Source organism: Cervus canadensis, chromosome 16, assembly GCF_019320065.1.
Source record: "Cervus canadensis isolate Bull #8, Minnesota chromosome 16, ASM1932006v1, whole genome shotgun sequence".
NCBI classification, from domain to species: Eukaryota; Metazoa; Chordata; class Mammalia; order Artiodactyla; family Cervidae; genus Cervus; species Cervus canadensis.
The window spans coordinates 20,574,141-20,595,116 of NC_057401.1; the positions used below are offsets into that span (position 1 = coordinate 20,574,141).

General features: G+C 39.7%; 1 long non-coding RNA gene across 1 annotated transcript in view; it reads right to left on the reverse strand.

The window, feature by feature from the left end:
- LOC122454612 overlaps positions 1-18,208 on the reverse strand; it is a 255,540-nt gene extending 237,332 nt beyond the window's left edge. Inside the window, exon 1 of the long non-coding RNA XR_006273450.1 lies at positions 18,140-18,208. This is a non-coding gene — a long non-coding RNA (uncharacterized LOC122454612). The remainder of the gene's footprint in view (positions 1-18,139) is intronic.
- Positions 18,209-20,976: the final 2,768 nt, after the last annotated feature.

Consider the following 20,976-nt stretch of genomic DNA (forward strand, 5'->3'; position numbering starts at 1 on the left):
TTGATCTCTGGTTCCTCTGCCTTTTCTAAAACCAGCTTGAACATCCGGAAGTTCTCAGTTCATATACTGCTGAAGCCTGGCTTGGAGAATTTTGAGCATTACTTTGCTTAGCATGTGAGATGAGTGCAATTGTGTGATAGTTTGAGCATTCTTTGGCATTGTCCTTCTTTGGGATTGGAAAGAAAACTGACCTTTTCCAGTCCTGCGGCCACTGCTGAGTTTTCCAGATTGCTGGCATGTTGAGTGCAGCACTTTCACAGCATCATCTTTTAGGATTTGAAATAGCTCAACTGGAATTCCATCACCTCCACCAGCTTTGTTCATAGTGATACTTCCTAAGGCCACCTTGACTTCACATTCCAGGATGTCTGGCTCTACGTGAGTGGTCACACGATCGTGATTATCTGGGTCATGAAGATCTTTTTTGTATAGTTCTTCTGTGTATTCTTGCCACCTCTTCTTAACATCTTCTGCTTCTGTTAGGTTCATACCATTTCTGTCCTTTATTGTGCCCATCTTTGCATGAAATGTTCCTTTGATATCTCTAATTTTCTTGAAGAGATCTTTAGTCTTTCCCATTTTATTATTTTCCTCTATTTCTTTGCACTGATCACTGAGGAATGCTTTCTTATCTCTCCTTGTTATTCTTTGGAACTCCTTGCTATTCTTTTGAACTCTGCATTCAGATTCAGAACTTCTTTTCGTTCATTTTAATGCCTTGCATATATGGCATAAAACGCAAAACTCTTACATACCCTTCAAGCCCCTTATGTTGGAGTCCCTACCTCCATCTGCAAGTCCCTTCAAACCAACCTCCCTCGTGCTCACTATGGTCTGAGCATTTTCTCTCAGCTCTTTTCCACCCCAGACACCTATGCTGTTCCTTTTCCTGAAATCCTCTTCCTCCTAGGTGTCACTTGACAACTGCTCATCCTGCTGGCCACACCTTAAATGTTACCTCCTCAGCAGACTTTCTCCTACTCGGAGCTTAGCACAGTGCACTGCATGTAGTAGACTTTTGTTAAGTGTTTATGGAATTAATGAAGAAAATATTGAAAAAGTAAATTCCACAAACATTCTAGAATAAGAGTACAATAGGACTTTTTTGCTTTGTCTTGCCAGCAGCATTTAAAATCTAAATATATCTAAAAACTAAAATTAATTCCTAGGGAATAGCCTTAATGGGAAAAATATAAAGTAAACAAAAAATATAGCATCAATTAAGCAATGTTTACGCAGACATTGAGATTCTTTTCTTTTTTACTACTATCAAGATAATATACCAACTTAAACTGCTATTCAGAAATCACCCAGAGGAAAGGAAACAAGATCTGCTTCTTACTTGTGGTGACTTAATAAGGTTTAGAGATTATCTGTGGGTGTCAGAGATCCATGCTATATCCCATTTCCCATTTCTATGGAATTTTTTACTCTAATTTTAATTCTAAAAAGGGAGAGAAAATATATAATATTAAAAGACTGTGATATCTAGCTGCAACTGAGTACAATTGAGTAATGATAAATAGATTGCAAACTTGGGGAATATTTCTGGTATACTATGCTAGAGCCAAGAAAACATAGGTGTGAAGGTCATAATACTTAAGTCCTAGTCCCATTTCTTCTAACTTGCTGTGTAAATTCTATGATCAGTGTTCATTTCCTCAAAATTCAATCCTTATTGCACCTATTGTGTATAGCATAGGGCTAAGCACTGTGTGTGTCTTTGTATGTGGGGAGTGAGGCCAGGTACTATATGAGAAATCATTCATATATATATATATGTATATATATATATATATATATGAAAATACACAGATATGTATGTATATATAAAAATAGTCTTTTCCCTTAAGTAACCATTATGGAACATTTGAAGCAATCATAGAAAAAGCAGATACACAAACAAAAGCTAAATTGTATCCTTCAAACTCCAAGCACAGTAGGAGTTCAAAGAAGGGAGAAATGAACATGGGTTGGGTTTTCTTAGGAAACTCTTCATGGTCAGGTGGGAGGAGCTCATGAATATGTCAAATGTTGTTGCAAAGGATTGAAGATATTCATATAGCCTTTCATTAAAAACTAAATCCCCCCTTCCCAAGAGGCTAAATTCTTTTTCCAATTGAGCAGCTTCTGGAAACAAACAGGAATTCCTGAAGGAGGAAGGCACTTGTCTAGCCAGGCAATTCTGTGGAATCAAGCCTAAGGATGAATGAGTTACAGATGGAGAAAAGAACCAGATCTCAGAGTCAGCTGAGATCCGGTAGGCAGCAAGCAGAGCAGAATGAGTGTGAACCTGGCGGAATTGTTGGTATTGCGCATGGACAGAGCAGCAAGGAGGCTGACCAGTCTAGAACAGAGTTGTACTTGGGGACAGTGAAGCAACGGTTAGAAGAGCAGCTGAGAGCATGAATCTGATTTAATTAAATCAAGAGTAGCCACAACTCCTAGAAGAAAAGATTGATTCTGAGATAGGAAAAATACAAGATGAGCCCTGAACTCCTTGCTGCACTAGGAGGTGAGGAACTGTTCAAAAAATGATCACAGTATGTCATCCAGGAATCGGCTGAAAGAGTCTAGAACAATTTGAACATCAAAAATCATATCATTAAAAATGTATTAATATTGTAACTACTTGAATGAAATAAAACTCCTGAATCTATACTGATACAAAGAAATGAATAAAACAATATATGGAGGGAAGAGAAAATTCTTCCTTACAGTATAATCCTAAGTCATAAACAGAGAAAAGGTGATTAAGCTAGAAAACGATTAATGAATAGAATTAGTAGGTAAAAGTTTGATTTTAAAAAATGTTATTTATATAGATTCAAAGTATTCTCCAGAATTACTTATTAATTACAAAAAGGAAAATAGCAAGCTGACAAAGGAAATATCTTGAAGACATTTCACCTCAAACATGGAATCAAAATGAACACCAGTACTGGGACATATGAATATGATATGACTCTTCAAATGATGTACTGAAAAGGACACAACAACCTTTCACTGACGTTCCTGCCGAAAATGCACTACCTGAATGTGTCATGAGCATACATCAGACAGGACTATTTCGGGTAAAAGAAGACTAAAGAGACATGAAAGCTAGATGCATAGATGCTGAATTGAATCCTGAACCAGGAAAAAAAAGCTACAAAGAACATTACTGCATCAGTTTGATAACATTTGAACATGGGATGTGGATAATAGTAATATATCAATGCTAAATGATGTAACATCAATTACTGTGGTTATGTAAGAGAATGTCCATGTTCCTGATAATTATACACTTCAACATTTAAGAGTAAAATGAAATGTCTTTATTCTTGGCAAAAATATATTAATATTATAAATTGTGTGTGTGTGTGTGTGTGTGTGTGGTGTGTGTGGAGAGAGAGAGAATGGCTCAAAATGCAAATTATATCAGAATTAAAAATCAGACAAAAAATAAAAGCCAAAGCATTGCTTAATTATAGCCACCAACAATTTGAAAATAGTTGTACACAGAAAATTACTTGCACCACTGTTTGTTAAAGAAAAATATTGGCAGCAACATGCCCAAATGAACAAGGTTAGTTGAATCAGTTCAGTTCAGTTCAGTCGCTCAGTCGTGTCCGACTCTTTGCGACCCCATGAATCACAGCACACCAGGCCTCTCTGTCCATCACAAAGTCCTGGAGTTTACTCAAACTCATGCCCATCGAGTCAGTGATGCCATCCAGCCCTCTCATCCTCTGTCGTCCCCTTCTCCTCCTGCCCCCAAGCCCTCCCAGCATCAGGGTCTTTTCCAAAGAGTCAACTCTTCATATGAGGTGGCCAAAGTATTGGAGTTTCAGCTTCAGCATCAGTCCTTCCAATGAACACCCAGGACTGATCTCCTTCAGGATGGACTGGTTGGATCTCCTTGCAGTCCAAGGGACTCTCAAAAGTCTTCTCCAACACCACAGTTCAAAAGCATCAATTTTTCGGCGCTCAGCTTTCTTCACAGTTCAACTCTCACATCCATACATGACCACTGGAAAAACCATAGCCTTGACCAGACAGACATTTGTTGGCAAAGTGATGTCTCTGCTTTTTAATATGCTGTCTAGGTTGGTCATAACTTCCTTCCAAGGAGTAAGCGTCTTTTAATTTCATGGCTGCAGTCACCATCTGCAGTGATTTTGGAGCCCAAAAATAAAGTCTGACACTGTTTCCACTGTCTCCCCATCTATTTCCCATGAGTGATGGGACCAGATGCCATGATCTTAGTTTTCTGAATGTTGAGCTTTAAGCCAACTTTTTGACTCTCCTCTTTCACTTTCATCAAGAGGCTTTTTAGTTCCTCTTCACTTTCTGCCATAAGGGTGGTGTCATCTGCATATCTGAGGTTATTGATATTTCTCCTGGCAATCTTGATTCCAGCTTGTGCTTCTTCCAGCCCAGCGTTTCTCATGATGTACTCTGCATATAAGTTAAATAAGCAGGGTGACAATATACAGCCTTGACGTACTCCTTTTCCTATTTGGAACCAGTCTGTTGTTCACTGTCCAGTTCTAACTGTTGCTTCCTGACCTGCATAAGGTTTCTCAAGAGGCAGGTCAGGTGGTCTGGTATTCCCATCTCCTTCAGAATTTTCCACAGTTTATTGTGATCCACACAGTTGAAGGCTTTGGCATTGTCAATAAAGCAGAAATAGATGTTTTTCTGGAACTCTCTTGCTTTTTCGATGATCCAGCAGATATTTGGCAATTTGATCTCTGGTTCCCCTGCCTTTCTAAAACCAGCTTGAACATCTGGAAATTCTCGCCGTATTGCTGAAGCCTGGCTTGGACAATTGAGCATTACTTTACTAGCATGTGAGATGAGTGCAATTGTGTGGTTCTGAGCATTCTTTGGGATTGCCTTTCTTAGGGATTGAATGAAAACTGACCTTTTCCAGTCCTGTGGCCACTGCTGAGTTTTCCAGATTTGCTGGCATATTGAGTGCAGCACTTTCACAGCATCATCTTTCAGGGTTTGAAATAGCTCAACTGGAATTCCATCACCTCCACTAGCTTTGTTCGTAGTGATGCTGCCTAAGGCCCACTTGACTAGTTGAATAAGCTGTGGTATATCTACATAGTGGAGGACAAAGCAACCATACGAAGGGTGAAGCAGAGCTCTACAAAGTGAGGTGGAGTGCAAAGAGAGCTCTCTTTCATTAAGAAACAAGGGAGAATAAAGTACCTGATCACTTGGGCAAAAAACAACAGAGGAAGGATAAGGCTGAAACCAGTATGACTGGTTACCTGGAGAAGATGGGGGAGGATGGAGCGGAAGGCATGGAAGGGAGGACAGGGGGTGGACAATGACCCTTCTTGGTGTATACTTTTTGACACCATTCTGACTTCTGGAACAACATTAGTTGTTGTTCACACATTTCACACCTCCCCAAAATGGAAAAGAATGAAAGCAAAAATTACAATAGAGTACAAAGACAAAACAAGCCATACAGCAAAAGAATAACCCAACCATGTGAGTAACCTAAGGAATATTTACATACAGGATTTAGACAAAATGACTTTAGGCTAAAGAAAATTTTTAAACAGACATTAAACTCTAGTTAGGAGGCTTCTCTTCCAGGGGCGTGGGTTAGCAATTCTGAAACTATTTGCTTTGTGTTGTCAAATTTGAAAATGAGTTATTATACTGGGATAATGAGAGGCAGGTTTCTAACTGTTGTGAAGGGAAGTTATGAATAAGGAAAAGGATAAAGCTGGAATGAAAGAAAGGGAGAAACGGAAAAGGAACCAGGTGGTACTGGACTGGAGATATCAGTATAAAGTGTTGGGTTTTATGCGTAAATAGGAGAAATATAGACACATGGACATGGAAGCAGTTAGAAAAATAGATATAAATGTGTGAAAGGGTCTAGAAGTGACTATGCTCCATAGAAATAAGCACATCTCCATGGATAAATGGCCAATTCTAAGTCTAACGCAGGGAGATGACAAAATGAATTTGAAACATCTTGTTGTACCAGAAAGCAAAGAACTAAAACATGAGGACATAACAGAAGGTTCCAGGAGCCAGTGTGAAAGACTCATACTTGCCAAAGCTGACATAATGTGATTATCTAAATAAATAATAATAAATTATTAAAACCTACTAATAAAGCAATAATCCATGGGTTCAGCTGCTAGTAACAAACTAATGGAAGAAAATTAAGTTAACAGCAAAGTGTGAAAGAAATTGTAAAATTAAAAAAACACCATTAGGAAAATACTAATTGAGTCAGGCATCTCTAGTGGTGCTAAAACTCATAGTGAAATTTTGAGAAGTAACAGAATATTTATATATTTTCAAAGTATCTCCCCAGAGATACTTGTCAGTTACAAAAGGGAAAGTCATAACTTTGCAGGGGAGAAAGCTGGCAGATAGCACTTTAAGTTATTAAAGTCAATATTGACAGCAACGGGACAAATGAGCACTGAGCACCTGTTGATACGGTGCACTGTCAACGAAACATTAATTCTGCAGTGTTCCTGCCAAAAGTGTAAAACTAGTCTCATCACAAGGAGACACAAGCAAATTCAAATTAAGGGACAGTCTATGAAACACTTGGCCTATACTTTCTAGAAAACTGAAACAAAACAAAGAAACTGTTCCATATTAAAAGCGATATGACAACAGAGTGCAGCACATGATCCTGGATTTTCTTTTGCTAGAATACTTGTTAAATACGGGGATAAGTAGTAAAATATGAATGACTGTAGATTATATATAACGTATTAGTGTTTAACATTCTAATTTTGATAATGTTGTTAGGTATTGTTCTTTGTTTAGTAAAATACAGGCTAAACTAGTGAGAGACAAGGAAATATCATATCTGCATTGTACTGGTGAACACTTCAGGGAATAAACACACACGCATATATATGTAATATGTATATATATATATGGCATGATTGATGATGAGATAAAAAGATAAATTGTTAACATTTGGAGAATCTAGATGAAGAGTATATGATAATTCTTTGTATCAGTCACAACTTTTCTGTAAATCTGAAAATATGTCAAAGTATTTTTTTTTAATTCAGCTTGGCTGGAAGACAAGGGCATACATGCAGAATGCTGCCTCTGTCACCTCTACTACCTAGAGAAGCATTTTCCACAGCCCAGCTGTCCTTGCTCCAACTCTGGCATTGTAGAAGCATAGACATAGGACTGGGGATCAGGAAATTGAATGTTAACTCAGCTCCTGCATTCCTTGTACAAACATTTATCATCTCTGGGCTTCAGAAGTCTGATGTAAAAGAAAGTTCAAACAAAATGATCTCTTAGCCAATTATCAAATGTCTTTTGTAAATATCCTAAGTTCTGGAACTGCAATAGTGAGCAAAACACCTGTGCTTGAGCAAATCATAGTCTAATGCAAAAACAGACCTAAAACAAATTATTCAGCCATATAAAATTCTGGAAGAGAACACATACATAAACCAGAGATATGGGAGCATAAATCAAAGAGATCTGAGCCTTAGGAGTTCAGGAAATGCTTTCCTAAACAAGTCACAATCCAGCCAAGACCTGGATGCCGGGGAGCGGCTAGCTAGTGGAAAGAACAGTTGGGATGAAGAGCATTGCAGGAAAGGAAACTGTATCTGCCAGATTTGAGAGAGAAGATTGCTTGGCATCTCCAAGGAGTTGAAACAAATCCAGATGTGTAAGTCTAAGGACTAGAGAGAGAAATCTCAGGCTAGTGATGCAGATTGGATGGAGAGGTGGTGGTGGGAACCATGCAGAGTGCTGAATGCTATCTCAGGAATATCAAAATACCTTCCTAATCTATGATTCTATTGAAAAGATATTTATATACAGATATTTGACTTTAAAAAAGAATTCAAGGGAATTCCCTGGTGGTCCAGTGGTTAAGACTCCAAGCTTCCACTGCAGGGGGTGAAGTTTGATTCTCTGGTCAGAACTAAGGTCCTGTATGCCATGTGACACAGATAGAAAAAAGTAAAAATTTTTAAAAAAAAGAAGAAGAAAAGGAATTTGAAGTTCATAAATACATCATAACATGGCTCGGGATTTGAGTGTCTAGCTCATAATAGTCGTTCAGAAACAGTTGTTGAATGTCAAATATATTCATTATCCTATGGCTCTTGAAGCCTAACAAGTGCATCTGATAAAAGCTTGCCTATCATAAAGGATGAGGAAGTCATCATAAAATTACTACCTTTCCATTAGAGGCTGGCACAGATAAATCTGATACTGACAGAGAAGTTCATTGACAGTGACAGAAAGGGAAACAGTCCTCAGAATAGAATGCTTCATGGCTGCAAAATCACTGCAAGTTGTAGCCACCTAAGATCTGAAATGAACAGTGAATAATCGTCCCTTGGCTGGAAGACTGACAGTACAAGCTAACATCTCCTGCCTGTAAATTAGAAATGTAGATTAGTTCGTGGAAAGTTACACATATTATGATTTCTAAAACTTCTCTGGAATAATAAACATCACTCCCTTTGGGGCTTATGTTACTCTGATTATAAGAGAATAGCATATACCCACCATAAAGGTTCACCAAGAAATTCATGCTGTTATAAAAACGAGGACAAAATGGGTCAAAAGCTTTATTTTTAAAATTCATTTTTATTGGAGTATAGTTGCTTTACAATGTTGGTCAATAGCTTTAAATCAGCCTCAGCTCAAACCACTGGGCTTCAGAGTCTTTTCTGGAAGAGGCTGTGTCTGGATTTTTATCTTCTGCAGAGGCCAATAAGGCTGCTAATCTAATCTGCTGCTGTGTTCTCTCAGGGCAGAATCAAGCACAGAGGCCACTGACAGTGTCCGCTCTCTCACGAAAAGGTATTGACCGTGTGTGCGCCCTGGAAGAGGGCTGCATGTGGATGACAGCAAGGACCTGGCACTTCGGTAACATGGGCTTGCTGGATGCGCTTTATAGAGCACCTAACGTGGCTGAAGACAGCTAATAAAAATGGTGCAGAATATTCCTCTGGCCCAAGGGTCACACCACAGTGGACATTCGTCCTTGGGTAATGGGGCAAAAAAACATAGCTGCTCCTGGCACAGTCCCTGTCCAGAGCAAGTCAGGAAATAAGACAGAATCACCTTGACTCAGACTTGTGTCACATAATTCCTGCATGTCCTGCATAGACTCTAGAGAGGAAATTAGGTCTAGATTCTAAGACATGGCAATCCAATCTAACTCTTGATGTCAACTTTACCAAACCCTATCTCTGAATCAGTCTAAGTTGCATAGCTAGGCTAGGCATCCAAAGCCCTCAAGTCTGGCTTGAGAGTCCATGTCTAGTGCTAATTCCTCACTGTTCTTTAGCTAAACTAAGCACACTTTCTCAGTCCTGTTTCTCAGCATCCCTGTCCCTTTGGTATGAGATGTCCTCCTCCCATCTTGACATGACCGAACTAATTTCCAAGGTCCAGCAGAAAAGCATCCTTCTATAAAGCCTCTCCCAATGCCCATCCCTCCACCACCTCAGCCTCTGAAGTCCCTTAGCTCTCTTCATTCTACCCCTAATTTTTATTACTTTATGTCCAGCTATTAGGCTAGCATTACTGCCTTTAACCATCGCAACACTACCTCCATGCAAAATGAAGCATGGAAAAGTGAAAGTCTTGCCCAAGCTAAATTACTCACACTTGGTGTAGCATGTGCATGCATGCTAAGTCGCTTGAGTCACGTCCAACTCTGTGCAACCCTATGAACTGTAGCCTGCCAGGCTCCTCTGTCCACGGGATTCTCCAGGCAAGAATACTGGAGTGGATTGCCATGCCCTCCTCCAGGGTATCTTCCCAACCCAGAGATTGAACCCGTGTCTCTCACATCTCCTGCATTAGCAGGCAGGTTCTTTTCCACCTGGGGAACCCCACTGGTAGCACAGGATATAACAAATAATTACAACATGAGAAATGTATGGATTTTAAATGCAATATTTTTAGTAAGTGAGAAATTGATACACAATCTATCTAGGACTACTGGAATATTTTTAAACTACTCCAGGAGTTAACAGCATGATAAATATGCTTCAGTGAAGTAAGTTAGCATATCCACTTACTTCCCAAGTATATCATGACTTGTATATTTATAGGATTTCTTATTTTATAAGCAAAACAAGAGGCTTTTAAAAGAAAAAGATATAAAGAGGATGCCTAAGTGGCTTTATTATTTAGGAAAATAACTGATGCAGCCACAATGAATCTGAACTCTATGAAACCAAGGTCAAAGTTTCTCAACATTTCTTTCCTCTTCATCTTTGAACTAGCAGGAAGGCAGACTTTCCAGAACATGGACAAAGGCCATCTCTCTGATCTCAACATCCCAAGCCATTTTCTACAAACATAACTAATTACTGAGCTGAAGAAAAATCATCTGGAGAAAACTGGCAAGAGTGATGATATACTACGGAAGGAACTGCAAAGTCAGCTCTGCCGGCTTCTCTGAGAGAAAGCAACACTGATTAGCACAGGAAAGAGTAAAGGCTGATATGGTCCAGCCACACTTGGACCTGGAAAACCAAGGGAGTGTCTAAAATTCAAAAGAAAAATGCCATTAGGTAGTCCTCATCTCTTACTGCCACTCCCTGCCAGGCCTGCAGTACCCTTCCCAGAGCCAGCCTGGCATCTAAGCTTGGGTTTCCCTGAAAAAAGAGGAACCAGGACTGGAACTCAGGAGATCTCCGCTCTGATTTGGGCCATGCTGAGAGCAGTTACTTAGAACAGTGGGTGTGACTGATGAGGACAAAGAAAAGAAAAGGCAAAATCCTAGTTTTGAATTGCTAAGCAAGGAGGATTCCTACATCATATGGAGGCAATTTGAGGTTTCATGACTATCCAGCTGCATCAGATGTGGGGTGCAATCTGGCCCTCTCTCAAACCACTGCAGTAATAAATAGCATAGGTAATTCCTTCTGTCTCGTCCGAGTTAAATCACGCAAACATAGCTACGTCCAGCTGGGGGAGGGAGAGCATCCTTTGAGCTGAGGATATCATACACACTGGAATTCTCTTGTATGTCTTGAATACCAGGAATTGTTATCTTTGCATAAGAAGAAATTACACATAAGAGGATTTTGTGAGGCTTTTTCTTTATGTTTTTAAACCTGGGTGGAATCCTGCCTGATTGAGGGTAGCACTGCATGATATTTGGTGTCCAGCCCTGCTGTGCTATAGAGACATCCTTTTTCCAGAACTTCACAAGCCATAGCTTCACCTTCCTCAGAGAAGCTCACAGATGGAGTTGTGGAGAAAAGTAACTGCCATCATAGTTCCTCTTGAAGTTGTAGCTGTCTCCTGACAGTTATTTACACATGGCACTAGTTTACAGTGTTTTAGCATCGGTACCATTCCTACATTCCCTAAGGACCAAGAACCATTCTATTCTAAGTATTATGAGATCACTATGGCCCACCCAGCAACAGCTCTCCTTGCTCAAACTGATCAAACAGACTCCATCCAACATTTCTGAGCAATATCTCAAGAGTCCCTGACTATACCACCAAATTATGACTAAACTCTCCTCCCAGTTACGGCCTTTAAGAACACAGCTGATTGTTTAAATGAAGCATACCCCTTCAAAGGAAAATCTTTACAAATGATTAACCAAGCCCATTGCCGTGCCATACTCAGTAGTGTCTGACTCTTTGAGACCCTATGGACTGTAGCCCACCAGGCTCCTCTGTCCATGGAATTCTCCAGGCAAGAACACTGGAGAGTGGGTTGCCACACCGTTCTCCAGGGGCTCTTCCTGACCCAGGGATCGAAACTTTGTCTCTTACACTGGCAGGCAGATTCTTTACCACTGAGCCCAAGCCCATGAATTCTATCTATATCCTGCAAAATAAAGTCTCTGGAGAATAAAGCATAAGTAAACTAAACATAGAACGTGTTGGACTCCTCCTACAAAACTGTCCTCTGATGAGCTGCTGTACATGTGAAAACTGCCTAGATGTTTCATTATGCATCTTGGAGATGTACAAAGAAAAGGGGGATATACTGGCCTGTGAACTGTTTCATATCAGATGCCAAGATTTTGTTAGATCTCCAGTGGCAAGTACAAAAAAAGAGAGAGAGAGAGAGAAAGTGTGAAATACCATGTTCTTAGAAATACTGTCAGTTAAAAAATGAATCAGTTTTAGAACATGAGGGTTGCTTTCAATGTTATCAGACAACCAGTTTTAAGAGCTGGAATAGGCTTCGATAATTAGGCAGAATGAATTCTTAAGCCAGGATGGCCAAGCACATGGACTTAATTACAGAGGAGCCTGGCAATTGTTAACGGCCTCTGAGTGTGTCAGCAGAATTTGTGAAAATAAAAGGACTGTAAGTAGTATATGACCAACAAACTCACACTTGTGAGTAGAATAACCAAGATGCCAACCAAAGTCCATACAATCCCCAAGCTATAAGGAAAAATTTAAGACATTCAGACATGTGAAGACTGTCCTTTGGATTTGATTTTAATAAAATTTTTTTTAAGTTCTCCAATTACAACATTAGAGATAGATATTTAAACAACAGAAGACATAATTTATATTTAGAGATATTTCCCTAAGGAAAGTACAATCTAAAATTTCCCCAACCAGATATTGGGGAGAACAGTTTATGAATCCATTTAATTGAAGAAAGTAAAAGACCACACACTGAGGAACAATTCTCACCAATTTTTCAACTAAGTATGTTCAAAGCTAATCCCTTAAACATTGCACAAACACAAGCCAGACTATAGTCATAAATAACAGAGTGCCATCAGATAAGTTATGTGTAGCATGGATTGAAGGGACAAGACCCACTGATAAGAGATGCAAATTTGCTCTTATCTCAGTTACCAAGAAATATTTTGACAGGATGAATTGAAAGTTTTTATTCTGACCCATGGAAGAATAAGAACCATAAGAAATTATATCAGGAACAGAGCACCAGGATTCTTTGAAAGCTCATGAGTAATCTATATGTTTGTTCTTCTCCTTATTTCAAAGAGAAACATTTTATAGGACTGCTAGAAACATTTTACAGGAAATACTTTTTTTAAAAAAGAAAAGTAACACAAATGTGGCTACCTCACTCATTGCAATTCTATGCAAATAATATTTGGTACATATTCAAAGCCAGTATAGAGACATTTACCAGCAAAAATATATTTCTCATTTCAACACAAATTCCATTTATCTTCTAAATCTCCTAGGAGTCCTGTGGAAATGATTCTCATCAACAAAATTTGACAGAGGGATGGAGATTCCATATGGCAAATGAGTTGAAGTGGTATCTCAAGGTTATTGAGTAAATCACTAGTGAAAATATATCTAAGATGCAGGACTCTTAAGTCTAATTTTTTGACCATCAGAATTTGAATTAATGGAACCCAAAATAAATTCAAATACTAATAATTAAAACTTTGAAAGCTAGGTAGAGAAGTGAGAATAATTTCCAAACAATTAATCTAGGTCTTGGTGATATGGAAAATATCATTTTTTTAAAAGCTGAGTAAAACATCATTGTTAATTTACGGAACCAAGTACTTTTAAAAAAGCACTGTCAAAAAAAAATAAATAAAAAATAAAAAAGCACTGTCATCCCACACCTTGCAAGAGTAACTTGCATAGCTAAGAGGAATTGCGCTTTTAGCTGTATACCCAAATATGAGTACATTTTTAACACTCTATTAAATATATAATGGTGCATGCAGTTAGAAAAACTGAGTAGAATCATGAAGAGTTAATACACATTCTGTTTTGTTTGACAGATATCAAAAAGAAAAACTTTAGGAAGGGAAATTATAGACCATCAGGAGCTGAGTTTTCTTAAGCTTTTAATAAGCACCCTTTCAACTGCATGCAAAAGAAATTTAACTCAAACCATTTTTTGGAAAACTATTTATTTACATCACTGAGAAATCCAAGGACTATATCTGGATGAAGGGACTCTAAGAACATCATGGAGACATCCTTTCAATCTTGTGGTTCCATTTATCTCTGTGTCTTGGGTTCATTTTCAGACAAGTTTCCCCATATACCCAGAAAGGTAACCATTGCCAGGACAAGTCTGTCTTAGGGCTTGTCATCCAATAGAAGAAACGTCTTCTCTTCTAGTGACCACATTAGGGAAGAACTTTATTGGCTGTGCTTGGTCAAAAGTCTGAGTTGAGTGTTGGTCGCTCAGTCATGTCCAACTCTTCGCGACCCCATGGTCTGTCCATGGAATTCTCCAGGCAAGAATACCGGAGTGGGTTGCCATACTCCCGGACCAGTCACTAGGCTAATGTGCTGGGTTCTGGCATTGTGCAGCATGGATTAAATGCCCAGACAGCAAATATTCTAGACAGCAGCGCTGATGAAAGAGGAGGAAGCTCTTGTTGTCTTAAATCATATAGGCAGCCATCAATTGTATATGTGTAAAACTGGTCACTTCCAAATTCATACAATAACTGCATTTATAATTTATGAAACCACTTCTGTATAAGATGTCACTTACACAGAAGTCATTTACACTTACACCGTGATTACTGCTCTATCTGTATGTCAATTTTCATATAAAATAAAAAGAAAAATGTGAGGGGAGGGATACATGCCCGAAACATGATCCAGCTGACTTTTAACTCTGGATTATTGTGATTTTGAGGGTAAATGGAAAATATATTTCCTTTGTTTTAAATCCCCGATTAGTTTACTCAGTACCTTTTATTCAGGAAGCTGAGAAAGAAATGCACTAAGAATGTGTTAAATATTCAGGCGCTGCAATATAAACAGTTTAAAACAATGATTTGAAGTTATAGGAAGTATGAATTCCAAAACCTTAATTTTAGCTTACTTTATCTATTATATGGGATAGGGCTCAATATTAGCCAAATTCAATTTTAAAAAATGAATACATGTAATTAGCAACCCATATTAAAAACACTTGAACATAAATAAAATCTTGAACAAATTCCATGATGTTTTAAACTTAATAGAACAATTTGTTTAATGTTTCTTAAACAAGAAACATCATGTTTCTTAATTTAGTACACAAGGAAACAATTCTTATGTTTTTTTTCTTAATTTAGTATACAATGAAATCTGCCTTGGCACTGATTGTGGCTAATAGGTAGAATAAATATTTTTTCCCAAAAGGTATACTTGTGAAATTCCAGAGGAATTTTCCCTAATAAAAACTATGAAAAAATAAGTCATTCTGCCAAAATATAAAGTCACAGTTTCTAGGACTGAGTTCATTTTCTTAACAAAGATCAGGGCTTCTCTTTCAAAATGATGTGTTTCCTATTTATAGTGTGATCTTTAAAAACACCTCCACATTAAAATAATCAGGATCTAATTGGACTTCCTATTAAAATGCAGGCATTATTCACAGCTCTCTTAATCACTCCTTCCCCTGTTCTTATCACATCTCTGAGCTACAATAAGGCTCCCAAGCTATTCATCTAAACTTAGCTTTCCATCCACTGGACTAAGGAGTTCTTTGGGCCACAGGGAGGTCTGTGAATTTTACTAAGGTCTGAGCACTAGTTCCCATAGAGATGTCCCAAAACAATGCAAGGAAGCCCCAGCACAGCAGAGAATGTGTACCTTTCAGTTTGAGGTTCATGAGTCATCAGAGACCAAAATCACTTTCCTATGACTTTGTGACTTACCTAAGTGAAGACTTATTTGCCACACTGAGGGATATCTAGCCTTTTTATTCTCAGTTTCTTTTCTGTGTTTAGATTAAGTTATAAACTCAAATCGCTACTGGAGATGTTGCCTCTGGATCTTGGAAAAGATGTGGTGAGTAGAGTGAGTGAGTGTGTGTGTGTGTGTGTGTGTGTGTGTGTGTGTGTGTGTGTGTGTGTGTGTGTGTGTGTGTGTGTGTGTGTACATACAAAATCTACAGAAAAAAAGACAAAAAGCTTCACTTTTATAGTCAAAATCATTGTGTGGGACTCTCTCACCAATAAAACTGGATGAGTTTCTTATAAAAATACTGTAGTGAAAAATGAATACCTCACTCTGCAGAGTTCAGTGTGGTAGTCTACTAAACAGCACACAAACAATAAATACAGGCCATAAAAAAGAATTAAGGAGGAAAAATGGTATTAACATAAAGATCCCCTCTTACACTCCAAACAGTAATCTATTATACTAAAAAAAAAAAAGTGACTTTGGCCTCTGTATTCCATCCAAACACACTCTGTCTATCGTCTATCTCATGGCTGGCCAGTGACTAGACTCCATCCTCCCCACTCCAAAATCAACTGGAGTAAAACTTAACTGGAGAGGAAGTTCTTAAGAGATAAATTCCTAGGGTTGACAAATGAACAGCCCTGCACAATAGAAAACTGTTACTTAGATTTTAGCCATCTGGCACGTAAGCGTTTAAGATTCCTTTTCTCCCTTTTTTCATGGCATGTCTAGCTAGCAATCAGATTGAATGGTTTGAAGGATGCTATCCGGCTTCCCCAGCATTGTGACTCCTTGCCTAACTTCTGCTCCTCTGCATACCAACGCACTGAGACTTTGTTACCACTCTTGCTCCCCTCCAGACAATACCAACCCCTGCCTGCAAGGCATTTGGTTAACATATTAGGCACACATACTAAGATGCTGCACTCTGCACAGATGTATAAACCTAAAAAATAGCATTATCATAACATCTTCCAGTTCAGCTATTTTAGGCTGCTGCTCCCATATCACAAAGCCTTGCTATTTATATACCCCTGCATATGGAAGACTCATCCTTCCTGTGAGACTGCAGCCCAGTGGGTGCATCAGACAAAATTATAGGCCCCAGACTTGAATAGACACTCATCCTGGCTTGCTTATCTTCCTTGAATGCAAGCCAAGTTTATTAATAATTTTTTAAGTCGGAAGGAAAACAAAACAATTTTGATGTGACAGGAGGATGTCAAGAAACAAGATAAACAAGAAAAGCAGCCAATCTCAACCCAGAAGGTGAAGCTCCCAAGCCCAGGAAGCTAGGGAACCAGGTAGAGGGCTGGGCTTGTGACCCTGGCTGCGCCACAACCCGCACGTGTCACGGCTGTGTTCCTTAGTTGGCCTCGGTGTTCACAAGTGCACCAGGAAGGAGAGTGAATGTGCATCTTGACTGGCAACTGGAGAAAAGACACCCTCTCTGTGATGACCCAGAAGGGTGGGAGGGGGGGTTCAAGAAGGAGGGGATATATGTATGAGTGCATGCGTGCTAAGTCATTTCAGTCATGTCCAACTCTTTGCGACGCTATGGACTGCAGACCACCTGGCTCCTTTGTCCATGGGATTCTCCAGGCAAAAATATTGGAGAGGGTTGTCATGCCTTCTTCCAGGAGATCTACCTGACTCAGGTATTAAGCTGGCATCTCTTATGTATCCTGCATTGGGAGGTGGGTTCTTTACCACTAGCACCACCTGGGAAGCCTGGATATATGTATACTTAGAGCTGATTCACATTGTACAGTAGAAATTAACACAACCTTGTAAAGCAATTATCCTCCAATTAAAGATAGAAAGTAAAATATATTAAAAAAATTTTAAAGAATTCTTGAGGAAAATATACATATTTAACTTTCTAGACAATATGAAGAATTTCTTTAAATGAGTTTGGTAGATTACCCTGCTCTGTTTTAGAGACTCTGGAATTGCTAGTGAGGTTTACTTTTGGTAGACCAACAGTATTAGAAGTATCAATGCTTTCATTTTCTATCTCTCCAGAAAGTTCAAGGCAGAGGGGTTGTGAGTACTATTATCTCATAAAGGCAGAGAGCAAATGGTCTGCAAGGTAAAATTCTTGGTTTAGATTTTATTTGGTCAAAGGACTTATCTGGTGGCTCAGACGGTAAAGAATCTGCCTGCAATTAAGGAGACCCAGGTTTGATCCCTGGGTAGGGAAGATCCCCTGGAGAAGGGAATGGCAACCCACTCCAGCTTCAGAGGAGCCTGGCAGTTTATAGCCCATGGGGTAGCAGAGAGTCGGACATGACTGAGTGACTAACACACACACACACACACACACACACACACACACACACACACACACACACACACACACACACACACACACCCCCACCCACCCACCCACCCAGAGAGAATGGCCGCTCTTTAAGGCATGCGTTCAGCAGAAGTGCCAGGGACAAGCGCTGGGAGAGCTATCTGGCAAGGAGTCCAGATCCTACCTGTCAGATGCCTGGCCTCTATTTCCACACAGAGCCTTAGGAGGATAGGGGAGAGGCAGAGCAATGAAGGCTCATAAACTTCCCCTTCGCCTAGTCCCCAAGGACCTCTGACAGTCTTTGTGGGCCTGAAGTCTTACAAGAGGAATGAATCAGAGCCCTGCATCTGCATTCCTGTGGGGAATTTATGGTTCATGACGCAGCTACAGGGGTTTCTAGTTCTAGGTTTTGTATGCAACCGAATCTCTGTTGTGCAGACTACATGGCTTCCCTGTCAAAAGCAAAAGTAAAGAGTCTCCACTGTCACCTGAGTAGGACACTATTACTTTTACCTGAAAGTGCACTTGTTACATAGGAGTATGTGTGGCCGAGAAAGGCCCCATCAGGGAGGCTCCCTCCCTCCACCTTCTCACTGTGGAAGCGCAGCCACCCACCACCCATTTCTCACCCATCACTCCTGGATTTGCACCCACTAAGAGCTGATGTGCTGATGAAGAGGAGACAGACAGACCCAGGGACTCTGACAGTCTGGGTTTGTTTGGGGGCACTTTCCTGGCATAAGAAACACTGGAAGGCTGCCACTCCAGACCCCTGCTCCACTGCTCGGTTAGAGAGGGCTTCCCTGGTGACTCAGATGGTAAAGAGTCCTCCTGAGACACAGGAGACTGGGGTTTGACCCCTGTGTCAGGAAGATCCTCTGGAGAAGGGAATGGCTACTCACTCCAGTATTCTTGCCTGGAGAAACCCATGGACTGAGGAGCCTGGCAGGCTATAGTCCATGGGATCACAGAGTCAGACACTACTGAGCAACTAAAACTTAGATTCAAATTAGGGCTTCGCAGGTGGTTCTAGTGGTATAGAATCCTCCTGCCAATGCAGGAAATGCAAAAGACTCAAGTTCAAACTCTGGGTTGGGAAAATTCCCTGGAGGACAAAAGGGCAACCCACTCCAGTATTCTTGACTGGAAAATCCCGTGGACAGAGGAGCCTGGAGGACTACAGTCCATGGGGTCACAAAGAGTTGGACACAACTGAGCGACTGAGCATGCAGATTCAAATTCCTCCTGCAATTTCTGCCAAGGAGGGCATGGGGCCCTGCCCTGCTGGCTGGACTTGAGGAAGCGATGCCCTTGAGTGGGCCTGTCTTTGTAACACTGTTCCCAGAAGCCCATATGTTGCTGTGACTATTTTTTAGCTGAGATATTTTCCCCGTGTCCCTTTAGACAGAGAAAGAATATTATTTCTCTGGTTACAAAGACCAATTTATTAGATTCAAGGGCAAGATGGACAAGTCATTATATGCCATCAGAATACAGAATGTGATGTGTTTTCTGTGTATGTATGTGTGTGTAAACATTTTCCTTCCCATTTAGTTCTATGCTATTTTTCAGGGTAAGAATGTAGATTAACCACATTATCTTCAATGTGACACACCATTTGTTGAGATTCATGTAAAGGAAAAATATGGCCAGAGAATGGGTGCCATTCTGCTTCCATAAAGACTTGAAGAAGGCCAAAGACAAGAGAGATTCACATTTATTTGCGACTTGGAATTAGTCATGTTTGCCTGATCCCTGGTGAGTCACCAGCTGAACTCCGGGCACAGAAATGCAGCCTCCACGTTTTCAGGGGGTTCTATTGTGGGTCATGCAGAGGTCAGCAGGCTCTCAAAAGTTACACTGTCTATCCCTGGCTGCCTCTTAAAAATACCTTGGGAGTGTGTGTCCAGGGTTAAAGGTCATTCTGATTCCTTCCCAAAATTAAACAAGGAAAAAAAGAAACCAAAAAAGCTTCTTTTACCTCAAGAGATGAACAGTCTATAACTGATACAGACGTGGAGTGAGGATACCAAACTCAAATGCTGATTATTAGATTTGTAAAATAGGAAGCATAATATCCCTTCTATTCCACCATGAGGAAAGCAGGAATTTATTCACACAAATATCTTAGCCAAAGCAAGCCACTTGGTTCCTAACTGGGTTACTCTTTCTTCTCAAGACACAGAAACTGATTTTTACTGTTGATTCTCTATCCCTCTAATAGTAAAGCTACCACGCTGTAGCTCTGGACGTCCATGAGGTCAGCAAGCTCAGACCCCACACAGGGCAGCCCAGGGCTGCAGTTACGCCATCCAAGACAGACAGGCACTTGTCTGTTTTCTAAGGCATCCAGGGGAAACAATTTGCAAACACTCTTATTACTGTAATCTAGATCTCAGAACTTTGCTGACTAGAAAGTTGCCTTGTGCAACTGAAGCCCATTTTCCTTGTGCTCCCAGGAGATCACGGAAAATAGCTGGTCATTACACAGAACGAAAATAATTTCTGAAATGGTGTCACAACTAGTTCAAGTGTGAAAAAAAATAATCAGTTGTTTTATCAAGTCAGTAATCTCCCACAATTATTTGACAAAAAAATTTTCCCTGATTTTCTTGTTTAAGACTGTGATTATACTATACTGAACGTTGACTCAGTCCAGACAATTAATTCAAAACATAAATTTTTCTTAGCTTTATGTAAACATGTAGAACTTATTGTTGTTGTTATTATTCCATAGACCAAATATCTGAATCATGACAACTCAGTGTAAGATATTCCTGTTGCTAATTCTAAATCAGTTAAGTTTTCCTAATTATCATAGTAATAAAATGATTTAACTTTTTAAAACTAAATCTTTGATCACAATAACAACAACAGAACTATATGTAGCTACTTGGTCTGGCTAGTTTTGTGGTAGTCTTTGATCCTTTTCTCAAGATATCTTACCTAAGCTTTCCCTCATTCAAATAGTGCAACCTCCTCAGTTACATCTTAAGAGGAAAGGAATGCTTTATAATTGAA